The following is a 12,802-nucleotide window of genomic DNA, read 5'->3' on the forward strand; positions in this document are numbered from 1 at the left end:
TGAGTCCTCAGGGAGAAGGGCGGCATATAAATTTAATCAAATCAAAATCAAATCAAAACCTCCACTGATGGGAACCTAAGTGCACCCTCGCTTCTCCCTCAGGGAAATGAACGGCTTGGTCCAAATGCTATTTTACAAAATAAAATACTACAGATATTACAGAATAACCGAGTTTCAGGGGACCTTGGAGGTCTTCTGACCCAACTCGAGCAGGCGACCTGATAGCGCTCCGGACAAATGGCGGTCCGTTTTTCACTTCCATTTCTTGAAACAGACGAGCGTTTTAAGAACGGGCATCGGGCCACAGCAGGGAAACGAACTGCCGATTCCAAACAAAGCAGATGCGCCAGCTGGCCAAACAGAACATTAGGCAACGGCTTTGCGCATGCCCAGGTGTGGCCGAGAGGCGTAGGCGATTCCAATGTTCACGCACAACTCTGCCCAGGGATAGCTCCAGAGCTGTGCATGTGTTCGATGTTGTATGGAAAAGGCGGCTTTGAGAACTAGCCAAGCCTGCCTCTCTTACACTTTCTAGTGATGTAACGCCTGGAGATGTCACTTCCATGTGTGCCCTCTGGCACCAGCGCTCTTTCTGGGAAGCCGGCAGCAGTTTGAAAAGACCCGATCGAAGTTGGAGAGACATCAAAACGAGGCCAAGTCCATCTCCCAGGTTTTAAAGGAGGCGTGGGGCTCAGAGAGACGCATCATCGCTCAAACCCTAGCGCACCTGGATGACCGAGGAATGAGAAAGGTCTCATTCGCAGAGGGATCAAATAGCTGCAGCAGGAGCCTATGCTTTACTATGCTCACTCTTCTGGCGGTTTCCTTTTGGAAGTCCACAACCTTTCAAAAGCACAAGAAAAGCCTTGATAATCCAGGCAGGGACTACTGTTCTGCCACCCCTAAAGAAAAGCAAGTTTGGGGATTCAACCAGCACAGAAGGATTCCTTTTATCACAATCTCCTAAGAATGCCAAATGTACACAAACACTACATGGGTTTTTATCATCAGCACGCAGGCTGAGCCTTTTAAGAGCCTCTGTGCGCAACTGTTAGAAACCAAAAAAAAATAAAATATGCTCAACGGTGTGCTTGAAAGGCGGATTTATCCAAACTTCAGCTAGGCAGAGGCGTCTGAGTAGGCCTGGGGTGTGTGTGTGTGTGTGTGTGTGTGTGTGTGTGTGTGTATAGGAGGACTTCGATAAGTGACTTCTTCAGATGTTGTGCTTTCGTTTAAAATCACTCAGGACATGGGGCAGGTTGCTGCAATTAAGTCAGCAGAAGCTGACTCACAAAGAGCGCCAAGGACAGAACCAAATTTGCAGAAGGCGAACGCCAAGCAGACAAGCCAGGATTACAGGGTTTCCACTCATCGTACACTCTCTCTAGGAATCCTTCCTGGCTAAGTAGGTTTCGTATTTTAAAGAAACAGCTCTACCAAAACAAACATTGTCTGGCCCAGAAACACAACTAAGACACCCAAGCCGACGTAATTTCCACATCACGTCTGTTTCGGCAAAAAAAAAACAAAAAAAAAACCCCAGGGTCTGCTAAAACCTTAAAAACCAGCCAGATCAGTTACAGTTGCCCAATTTCGCTGCTTCTAATCCCCAAGCAGGGCTGCCTACATACTTGAAAGGTGAGCTAATGGCTCTGTGCATTCGAAGAAGTAAGGCTCAGATCACAAAAGCAGGAGTCGACATATTTTTTTCCCGACTTTCCAGTCTGACATGTCTCTTCGCTGGGACCTTGGAGGACTTCTAGCTCAAGTAGGAGATCCTACGCCATTCCAGACAAGGGACTGTCCAGTCTCTTCTTGAAAACCTCCAGTGATGGAGCACCCACAACGTCTGAAGGCAAGAGGTCCCACTGGTTAACTGTTGCTTCTCTCCTTGTTTACTCTCCATCCGTTGCTTCTTGTCCTGCCTTCCAGTGCTTTGGAGAAGAGGTGGACAGCCACCCATCCCTCTTCTTTGTGGCAGCCCCTCAAATATTGGAAGACTGCTATCATGTCTCCTCTGCTCCTTCTTTTTACTAGGCTAGACAATTCCTGCAACCCGTCTTCGTATGTTTTAGTCTCCAGCCCTCTAATCATCTTTGTCGCTGTTTTAGGTACTCTTGCCAGAGTCTCAGCATCTTTTTTATATAATGTAACATAAATATAATATAATAATATAAGTATTCCAGTATTCCAAGTATGGTTTTACCAAGGCCTTATAAAGCGATACTAATACTTCACAGTGATCTTGATTCTGTCCCTCTCTTAATGCAACCTAGGATCGTGTTGGCTTTTTTGAATGAGATGAGATCAATCTTAACCAGAAAGCACAGCGTGTGTGTGTGTGTGTGTGTGTGTGTGTGTGTGTGTGTGTGTGAGAGAGAGAGAGAGAGAGAGAGAGAGAGAGAGAGAGCGCAAAACAGCTAAGAGCCATCCAAATGCAATTCCACCAAGCACACCAGAAAGCCAAGGGTCACCTCTACACTAACACTGATAATCTTCTCGACCCAGAAGTGATCCGTCCCCACTGGCAGTGGAGCAGCCATGAAAAACTGCTAAGCAGGAAGAGATTAAGAAAAGGTGCATCTAATTAAGGAAGAGGAAAAAGTGGGAAAGAAAGAAAATGACCCCAATTCCAACCTAAAAGTTGCTGGGCAGACATTCTTTGGCGTCATCGATCCGATATGAAGGAAGCAGTGGAGAGATTAGCGGAGACCCCATTTTTTTAAGCCTTTAGAAGAGGGGCGATGGGGTGCATTCTGTATGTTTTACATGACAGTTCCCAACCAGCGTGGTTAGTGGCCACCTGTGACAAGCGAGGGCCTTAACGAGGGGTGTCCAAGCTTGACCACTTTAAGACTTGTGGACTTCCGACTCCCAGAATTCCCCCAGCCAGCATGGGAGTTGAAGTCCCCAGGTCTTCAATTGTTGCCACAGTTGGACACCCCTGACTTAAAGCTTAAGACAGATTCTCTTGTTTGACCCCATCTCCACCAGACAAGGTCAGGCATACCTAGGAGATAAAAGAAAAGATGCAAGGGATGGGGGGGGGGGAGAAAGTTCCACAAAGAGACGTGGTGTCCAATTTGTGTGCAACCACACATTCCGTGTACTTTGAATGCCAGTTGCTGGGAGACAACCCAGGGGGAGTAGGCAACAGCTTTTATGCCTGCCAGAGGACTGGGATGTGTGTATGGGGGGGGGGCGCTATCTGGCAAGCCATCCTTGGAAACAGGATGTGAGACTTGATAATGCCTTGATAGCATTCTTTCTTGTGAGCAGGGAAGCAAGTCAGTGTTGGTGCAAAAAAGCAATACTGGGAGCAGGGAAGAATCGGCCAACCCCATGAAGGAAGGAAGGAAGGAAGGAAGGAAGGAAGGAAGGAAGGAAGGAAGGAAGGAAGGAAGGAAGGAAGGAAGGAAGGAAGGAAGGAAGGAAGGAAGGAAGGAAGGAAGGAAGGAAGGAAAGTTCCAACTTAAAAGTTGCCAGGCAAGAATTCTTACATATCTGTACCTCATTATTGGCCAAATACGAAGAAAGTGTAGGAGAAATGCCTTATTATTGCAACTGCTTTTAGGCAGTCTCTTTACAAGTGAGCACAAAAACGTCAAATGAATGAGGCAAACTACAAACAAAATTGATAACCAAGTCTTATTAAAGAACCAAGGGATTTAAGTGCACGGAGCAAGGATCAGCCAGCTGTTTGCATCTGTAGATAGCTAAGGGATTCCTAGAACAGCCCAGGGTTTTAGAAGTTTACAATTTGTTCTGCAGGTCATACAAAGACGCCACCGTGCAGTTTATCTGAACGTGGCAAGGTACAGTGTGAGCGGAAGTGGGATTTAGCAAACAAATTAAATAAACCACAGGTCAAGAAAGGGATGAGCCCAAGGTAGATTCAAATCTACTTGAAATGACTAGTTTGGTATTTTGTGGGTTCCTTCCTGCCAGCAATTCTGGACAAGTGTTACAAACTCAGGATCAGATAAAATGAGACAGAGGTGGGCAAATGATGTGAGACTGTAAAAGTGAGCCCCTGAAAATCACTAGAGAGAGAGGACAACGGGTATTTAGCTAGAACAACAGTTTCCCCCACTTCCCAACCAATGTTATTGATAACAAGAACCCTTTAAAACAAGGAAATGCTGTAAATCTGATATCCTCTTGTCTGTGTGCTTCAGCCCACAAACACTCAAGCCACAGTTAAATTTATTTACATGCTTAAAGTAACAGAAATTACTGTCTTTTTCACTGACATTAAATAGCCCAGTACTTCAGGCTTCCTGTTAAACACAAGGCACCAAGTATCTGAGAGTATATGAAAACTATTTTTTAAGCAAAGCCACACGTGCAGTGTGTGTTTTCCCTTGGACAAACAGCTAACAAAGCAAAAGAGAGATGTGGGGGAGAGGCAGATAAAAGCAAATAGAGGCAATATCTTTACTAGAATTGAGCAGCATCGTTTTAAAACCTGACAAGCCAAATATGAAGTTGTCCACAAAGAGCAAACATTAGCATTGCATTAAGTCCACATCTCGACGTTCCAGCCTGCCTTTTAAGGTGCAAGGAATGCTATTAAAAACTGCTTTGCATTCTGGCTAAACCAGTTACCAATATGGTTTGTTTTAGAAACAAAGGACACTGTCTCTCCCCACCACACACACACACACACACACACACACACATGCAAAATTCCACACATCTTTTCTAAAATCTCCCCCCCCCATCTGTCAAAAAGAATTGTCAATCAACATCTTGAGATTCTCGTGCAATATTTGTGCTTGCACATCTCCAAAGAATTAAGCCCTTGTCTCCAGTGATTTGTTTGGCCCCAAGGAAAGAATAAAAGATTCATCACACAGAGACGAGAAGAAGAAGAAAAAAAAGAGTGTTTGGGAATAAATTGAACAGAGATCACAGTCAGCCATCTTCCAAAAATAAACTGCTAATCAACTGAATGTATGAACCGAAAAGGGGTGGGGGGGGGAACCTCCCTACTGTCAGATTCCTTCAGATAAAAAAACAAAAATGACTAATAATGCTTTAGGGTAAAATGAACTCAAATATAAAATTTTACATAGAAATAAATGAAAGTACGGCTTTCGTTTCATTTTTTTGGGGGGGGGGAAATGGACAAAGAGACTCACATTAAGGACGTCATCATGAAACAGGCTTGAAAGATAGCACAAGGAACTATACATTCGGGCCTTTTTTTAAAAAAAAAAAAGGTATCAGATCACACAAACTTAGGCCTCATCACAATCCTCTAATGTCAATCCTGTTTCAAGGGGTACAGGTTGTCCCCGACTTACAACATTTCACTTTGTGACCGTTCGAAGTTACAACAGCACCGAAGAAAGGGACTGTCAAGGTGATAATTTAACAGCTAACCAGCTTGTATAATGTGAGATGTAAAGTTGGGAATGTCTCAGCAGGGTCTGTGTCCCTTTAAGAGCCTTTTTATAAAAGGAAGGCTGTGCTACTGTGTTCTCTCTTGTTTCCTGCTGTAACTGCTGTGTGTGGGAGCCTGCTGTATTAACACTTGTATGTATATTGTACGACATTGTAGATAATGTAAGATAAACCACCATATATTACAGAGTCAGACCACTGTTTACTGTGTTTACTCCCAGGTTATTAAGTGCAATAAAACTGTGTATGCTCTGACAGGGACTTAGGATAATTTTCACAGATACAGCCATTGCAGCATCCCCTTACACCATGGGGAGGGGGGGAATCTGTAGCATCAAGATTCAAAATGTAATCTTGATGGCATAGGTATCTTTCCTGTTTTTAATCCCTCTTTGTCAAAAGGCCCTTGGAGGTGTTCCTTGAAGTTTCTTCCAACTGATGCAGATCACAGACCTCTGGGAAAAAGCTGACCAATTAGTACCTGGGTACAACTCTGTGCATAGGAGGAGGCCAGGAGTTCTTTGTATTCAAGGAATGCACCAAGAGTCCAGATTCGGAAACAGCAATATTTATTGCTCCTTCCCCTGTTTGTGACACAACCCACAAAAGAAACCGGAAGACCGCCAGCTTTCCAGGATTTCACACAAAGGTTCAATGGGCGCTTTGGCAATTTGATGCTACTTACAACACTGTGTATAAACCTCTGCTCGTTGTCCCACCTGCTGACTTTCCAAAGAGTTATTTCCTGCTCTGCTTTCTGGTCCCAAATCAGTTGGGCTCTGAAAAGAAGGAAGAGTTTCTGCCTTACATTTCTTGCTCCAAAATAAATGTGGATCTTGAATAATCCCCCAGATGTGGCCCAAACGCAACCCCCCCCCCAGTTTTTGCCCAGTTTCAATATGCTTCAGTTTCAACCGCCCTTGCAAAAAAAATAATCAAAATAATCTCTTTCTTTGGCCAGGCAGTCTAAGACAAGACGAAACTAATGAGAGGCTATATCTGTCCATTTGGAATCTGACTGAAGAAAGCCAAAGTAACACCACCATGCTATCCCCAAAATAGCTCCCATTATCATAAATGGGCCTATGCATACATAATGAGATGAGACTAATTTATATTCTGTGAACAAGATGAATTAGATAAACAAAGGGCAGGTCAGTTTGGGTTGCATGAGTGAATACATCTCCTTTCCCTGCTGTTTTTCCATTCAGGATCATTTAAAACTCAGATTTATTTTCATTTCACACCATCGCTGAATGTCAAGCGACGTTTCCCAATTTTTCCAGGCACCAAGCACAAACTGCTGGCCGTGGTGACTTTGTTTTCAAGCCCAATATTTCACCCAGCAGGTTACTGATGGTCTCCTGGCAAATGCTTTTTTAATGAATGAATAAATAAATAAATAAATAAATCGGGACCTAGGTGCCAAAAATACATCATTCTTTTCCAGTTTGAATTTCTTTCCTAACTGAGGGTCTGTCCTCAAGAATATAAGACAGGTACGATAGCTGTAATGCTAGGTACCCAAAGTTTACACTGCACTCACTCAGAAGAATCTGCAGAGGTGACGGGAAATTACCCCAAAATTCTAGAGACCAATTGGCTTTAATTGTCACTCATTTATGTATAAAACTTATAGGCCGCCCATCTTACCTCAAGGTAAGTCTTAAAATTGTTGCTTTCCTCCAAGAAGCTCAAGACAACACAGCTAACTGAAGAGAACGTTGCTTGGTGCTCTCTGAACTTGTGGGTTTTCTTGCAGACATTTCATTACCAAACCGGGTAACATCATCAGCGCACTGATGGTATTACCCAGTTTGGTAATTAACTTTCTGCAAGAAAAACCACTAAGCTCGGAGAACACCGAGGACCCCACAACAGATCACCCGCTACTTGACTGTACATGACAGTGTCCTTTTTGGATAGTCTCCATGTACGGGATACTTACAGTACGTCTGGCATACAACGTTGGTTTGTACTACCAATCTAGTACTGTAACATTAACAAACTTACATGAAAGAGCTCATCCTTGGGCAGACTGTTCCCATCCTTCCCCCCCCCCCCCGCTATTCTTTAAAATGATAGGGCTTGAGTGCATGCTTTTTGGGGTCCCCTCGGGCCAAATATAGGAAATAAAAAGCAAAGATATAAGCTTCCTTCAAAGAGTTATTTTGGCATCTTTAGGATGAAATACACAGAGACTACAGTTACAAGGAAGAGAGGAAAGAGAGCCTTTGATTGTCTTCCTGCTTGGCCACATACTCCAGGGAATAGGCTTCTCTGGGGGGAACAAAGCACATATTACAACAGGGGTCTTCAAACCTGGCCCTGTTATGACTCGTGGACTTCAACTCCCAGAATTCCTCAGCCAGTGCACTGATGACGTTACCTAGTTTGGTAATGAAACGTCTGCAAGAAATCCACCAAGCTCAGAGAGCAGCAAGGACCCCACAGTTAATCATGTATTCACAGACCACCAGGCTAGAAGACCGCATAAAACTGAAGAGAGGTCACGTCTGTAAATGTTTAGGGCTAGACATCAGAAACCAAAATTAAAGACATGGCGCCTCAGCCTGACTGAGGCTAGGGTTAGCGTCACGATACGAACACAGCCAAGCACACAGTCCCTAAACCTGTACGCTAGTTCTGACAACATCAGATATGCTAGGACACCAGGACTTGCAGACCGTGTTCTTATTGGGAAGAAGCAGCAGAGTACAAGTTATAGGAAGCCATTAATTTCAAGGGGATGCCAAGACTATGTATGACCAGGGGATTATAAAATGGGACAGTGGAATTTACAAGTCCCAGCTTAGCCAAAAATGTCTTTTTAAATAAATAAAAAGTCATCGGAGTCCCTCCTGCTCCTTTTTTCGCCCATAAAATGGGACTAGCTAGCTCTCATGGAAAAAGGGTGCCCCTGGCAAAGTTAAACACGCTACACAAAATAGAGCAATCAATTTCAGCGCCAGACAATCTCCACCTCACACTGGCAAAACCAGGATATTATTGCCCGATTCTCTGTTCATCTAAAGCAAGGCTGTCCGCATACCTTGCAAATCTATTCTCCTACCAAGTCCCAGTAGCTCTCCATGCAAGGTTGGACTTAGGAGAATGGTAACCTAGAATGTCCGAGGGAAAAGAGGTAGCTCACCACCCCTTGTCAAAATCAAAATATTTGGGGCTGGAAAGCTAGAGCGAAGCGATGGTAAGGACTTCACCTCTGGCGGTGTAAAAGCTACTTACAGGCAATCCTCGACATACAACTAGTCATTTAGTGAGCGTTCGAAGTTGCTGAAAAAAAAGTGGCTTAGGGCTGTTTTTCACGCTTACAAATCTCTGCGGCATTCCCCATGATCAAAATTTTGGCGCTTGGCAACTGGCATGTATTTAAGACAGTTGTACTGTTCCGGGGTCACGCACGTGATCGCTCTTTGTAACCTTCCCACCTGGCTGCTGAGAATGGGGGAAGCCACGTTGGCTGAACGGCCAAATGAGTCACTTAATAACCGGGGCGAAAAAGGTCATAAAATGGGGCAAGGCTTTTGTGATTGTTGTTTTCCATACCTCTCACCTCAATGATTGTTTTTAGCCGTGTATAAAGGCAAGAGGTAGAGCAGTCCAAGTATGGGCCAATTGTGAGTGAACAAACAATAAGATCTCCACTCTAGGCAACACAAGGTATGTCTCTTTTTTTTCTACTCCTCAGCAACTAACAGAGTTAGCAGGACAGCTCCCCCAAATCAGAAGTCAGTATCAAAAAGGTGGCAAACAAATTACCAAACTTTAGACACAAAACAAAAAAATGATACATAAAAATGTTTCTCTTGCATCCTTCCAGCACCTTATATTTGTGAAAAACACTTTAAAAACACATTTAATGCATCTTGTATGCTTTAGCACAGTTTAAGCATACAAAAAGCACACCAAACACGTCAGAATGAATGAAATGAAACATATTTAGCACCTGCCTTAGCAGTTGAAAATAAATTGTTAGCAAAGCAGGTAGCATACACTGTAACTCTGCAATTCAGTCAAATTCATGCTAGCTGAACAAATATTTCTTGTTATAGTACAGAGTGCACTTCAGGATCATTTTGCTTTTTTATTATTATTAGAGATTAAAAAAAAACCATGCTAAATCCCGACGTACATTTTTTAAAATCAGAAGCTCAATATTTATATCATGTAGAAAATAATTCTGGCACCAGCAAAATAGATCAGAAATGGAGCCAAACGGTTTGTAAAATTGCCATCATTATATAATGTCAAGGGATACAGCTATTCACAGGCAAAGCCAGTCAGTAAAATTAAAACCAAAAGCATGCTGGTGTTCAAAAATAAACTCAACCACATGCTTCAATGAATGGATGAATCACTTTGTTTTTGTTTTTCACAGCCAACTTTTTAGAAGCTGAAACTCTGCACTTTTTTTGACCTCTCTCTCTCTTTTTTTTCTCCCAAATATCTTTTCAACTTTAAAAAGAGGAAGCCGATGAAGACAGGAGCAATCAATTCAGATACATAACTTTAGCAGGAATGGCAGTGATTTCCTGGTTAAGAGAGTATGTTTTTTTTAAAAAAACATAAAACATCTTAACCACAATAAAACATATTTCCCTTAACGCAACCAGAGCTTTGTATATGCACATAATTTCCAAACAGGGCACATGATAAACCCTTCCCTTGCCACGATTCGTAACTGGGTTTCTTTCACCACACTCAGGATTATTAACTGCTTATTACAAAAGGAAAGAAGAAGAAAAAATAACTTTGAGATGCCCCACGCTTTACTTAAGACATGGCGAGTGTCCCTTTTCTGAGGTCTCTCCCGAAGATGCACTCAAAAGAACATTATTTACCTTTCCTTAACAGGCACAACCTCCCATTTGGCAAAACGTAACCCTTCATGTAAGAGAAACAAATAGCAACATTAACCTCTTTTTCCATTTTCCTCCACACCGATTGCCATTTTTAAAAGAAATCTGAAGCACATCGCTCTCATTCTGATTCATAACAGAGGCAGAAACAAGAGTCTTAACAGAGGCTGTATGGGGGCAAGAGGTGGGGGGGGCAAGAAGGGGGGGGAAAGTACCCCAAATCGAAAAGCTTTAGTAGGGCGACATTTCAAAGAACAAAAACGTTTAGTTTCTTACACTCTTTTTTTTTAAAGAAGTGTACATATATAAATAAGCCCTTAAGTATAAACAGGGTCTGTGCACAACAAAAATCTTCCCTCCTCTCCCCTCTTTTTCCCCCCCACCTTAAAAAGGAGAAAATGAGCCCTTAAAACAAAAGCCATCAAGGCAGCTCCCTAACTTACTTACCTTCTCCTCCCGGTTCACACCATCAGTAGGGCTTTCTCTGGAGGGGGGGGGAGGGAGAGGAGGGGGTAGGTTGAGGAGACCCCAAGCAAGATCTAAAAAAAAAAAGAGGGGGGGGCAGGAGAGGGGAAGCGAGCAGCCAAGAGGGAGGAGGCTAAAGAGGTATGGGGTGGGGTGGGGGGCAATGGGTGGCTGGAGATGGGGGTACCAAAGATTTGGGTGGAGGGGCAGAAAGAGGCCAAGAGCGCTCCCAAGGGGCCCCTCCCCAGCCAGGAGGGATCAAGAAAGCAAGGGTGGGGGAGGAGAAGAGAGAGAGAGGGGGGGCTGCTGAAGCGGGGGGGGGTGCTTAGGAGGTGGGGTCCCTTTGCATGTTAATGGCGGGGAGGGGGGCTGCTGGCCAGACTGTGGTGGGAGGTGATAATGTGCTCAATTATTAAAGAGGGGGCGAGCCGGGAGGGGGGGGGGCAGGGCTGAGGGGGAGGAGAGGAGGGGAGGGGCCAGTCAACTCCAGGCGCCCCCTCCTCTCTCTCTCTCTCTCTCTCTCTCTCTCTCTCTCTCTCTGCGGCCTGCTCTGCTTGAGGCGCGATGGCCCACCAGGCCAAGGGGGCGAGGGACCCACACAGTTGAAGGGGGAGATCGTGAAAGGAAGGGAAACAGCCGGCAAATGTCTCCTCGGGGTTTTATTCTCCGCCTCCTCCGTCTCCTCCCCGGCTTTGATTCTTTTTCCCCTTTCGGCGGCCTCGGCTTCTCCCTCCGGCTCCGGCTTCTCCCGCGGCCGCCTTCTCTTTTTTTACCCCCCCCCCTAACACAGAGAAGCAAAAGAGACACCCAGCAACCACCCCCTAGACAGGCCCGCGCCACCTGCCAGTAACGCGCCTCCTCATTGGCCGGCCCGGCCCGGCGCGTGCTCTCGCGCCCGTCCGCGCACGAGAGGGAGGGAGGGAGGGAGGGCGCGCGACAGGAGGCGGGGAGGGAGGAAGGAGGAGGAGCCGCCTCGTGACCTCCCCCTTTGGCCCAAGAAGGCCGCGGCCAATCGGCGCCGAGGATTGGAGAAGTCCGTTTCCAAGGGGGCGGGACCTTTCAAACCAACACACAGAGACAGACACACACAAAAAGGCGGCGGGGTGGGGGAGAAGGGGAGGAGAAAGGAAAGAGGAGGGCGCTCCGGATTGGTCCAAAGGGAGAGCAGGGGCGGGCGGGGAGAAAGGCGGGGCGTCACCCGGCCCCGCGGCGGCGATTGGCGGATCTCCGCCCGGCGCGCCCCCTGCAGGCCAGTCGGGGAAGGCGGCGCCCTTCCACCTCTTACGGGTGCGGGGGGGACGATGGGATCTGTAGTCCGGCCGACCAGAAGGAGCGCCGCGGAGGGGGGGGGAAATGATGAGAGGCGCAGTCCCGCGAAAAACAAAAAGACGGGGCCGATGGAAATCGCAGAGAAAGGGAGCTGCGGCGCCGGGGATGATGGGGCTTGTAGTCATTCGGCTCGCGCGGATGTGTAGTCCCACGTGGACAATGCGGGGGTAGGGGGGAAATGCTAGGATCCGTGATTTCTTTACAGCAGGGGTCTTCAAACTTGGCCCTTTTATGACTTGTGGACTTCAGCTCCCAGAGTTCCTCAGCCAGCAATGCTGGCTGAGGAATTCTGGGAGCTGAAGTCCACAAGTCATAAAAGGGCCAAGTTTGAAGACCCCTGCTTTACAGCTTTCTTACAATTGCTATTTTCACACGAACTACGGCTTGGCTCAGCCATACAGCGCAAGATGGCTCTGCAGACAAACCACCATTCCCTAACAAGGATCAAAGAAGCTAGCTCTTCCTTCTTCCTTTCCATCCAGGCCGGGCAAACCAAACCCACATCTTTGCCACCAGGAAGCTGCAGAGCCATTTGCGTTTTAATTTATTCCTTTCTGGATTCACGGTGCTTGCACACCCGCCTTGCCCTGGGCTCATCAAATGCAGCCGGTTCAAATTTTATTTTCCCCGCCACCCTCAATTTCCACTTCCCAAACCCAAGGCAGGCGGGTTCAATCTTTCCCCCCCCTTCTTATCCCCAAAGAAGAACACCGACAAAA

The 12,802-nt window shown here is 45.9% G+C and overlaps 1 protein-coding gene across 3 annotated transcripts in view; it reads right to left on the minus strand.

Annotated features, from left to right (window-relative positions):
- Positions 1–10,879, minus strand: part of RERE (arginine-glutamic acid dipeptide repeats) — a 146,334-nt gene extending 135,455 nt beyond the window's left edge. For 2 of the 3 annotated variants that reach the window (XM_081341064.1, XM_081341068.1), the window contains exon 1: positions 10,737–10,879. The gene's annotated coding sequence lies outside the window, so the exon portion shown is untranslated. Of the gene's footprint in view, positions 1–6,094; positions 6,188–10,736 lie in introns of those variants that run through there. The other variant, XM_081341069.1, reaches the window with a different exon arrangement.
- Positions 10,880–12,802: the final 1,923 nt, after the last annotated feature.

This window comes from Vipera berus (assembly GCF_964194415.1).
Source record: "Vipera berus genome assembly, chromosome: 17".
Taxonomy (NCBI): Eukaryota; Metazoa; Chordata; class Lepidosauria; order Squamata; family Viperidae; genus Vipera; species Vipera berus.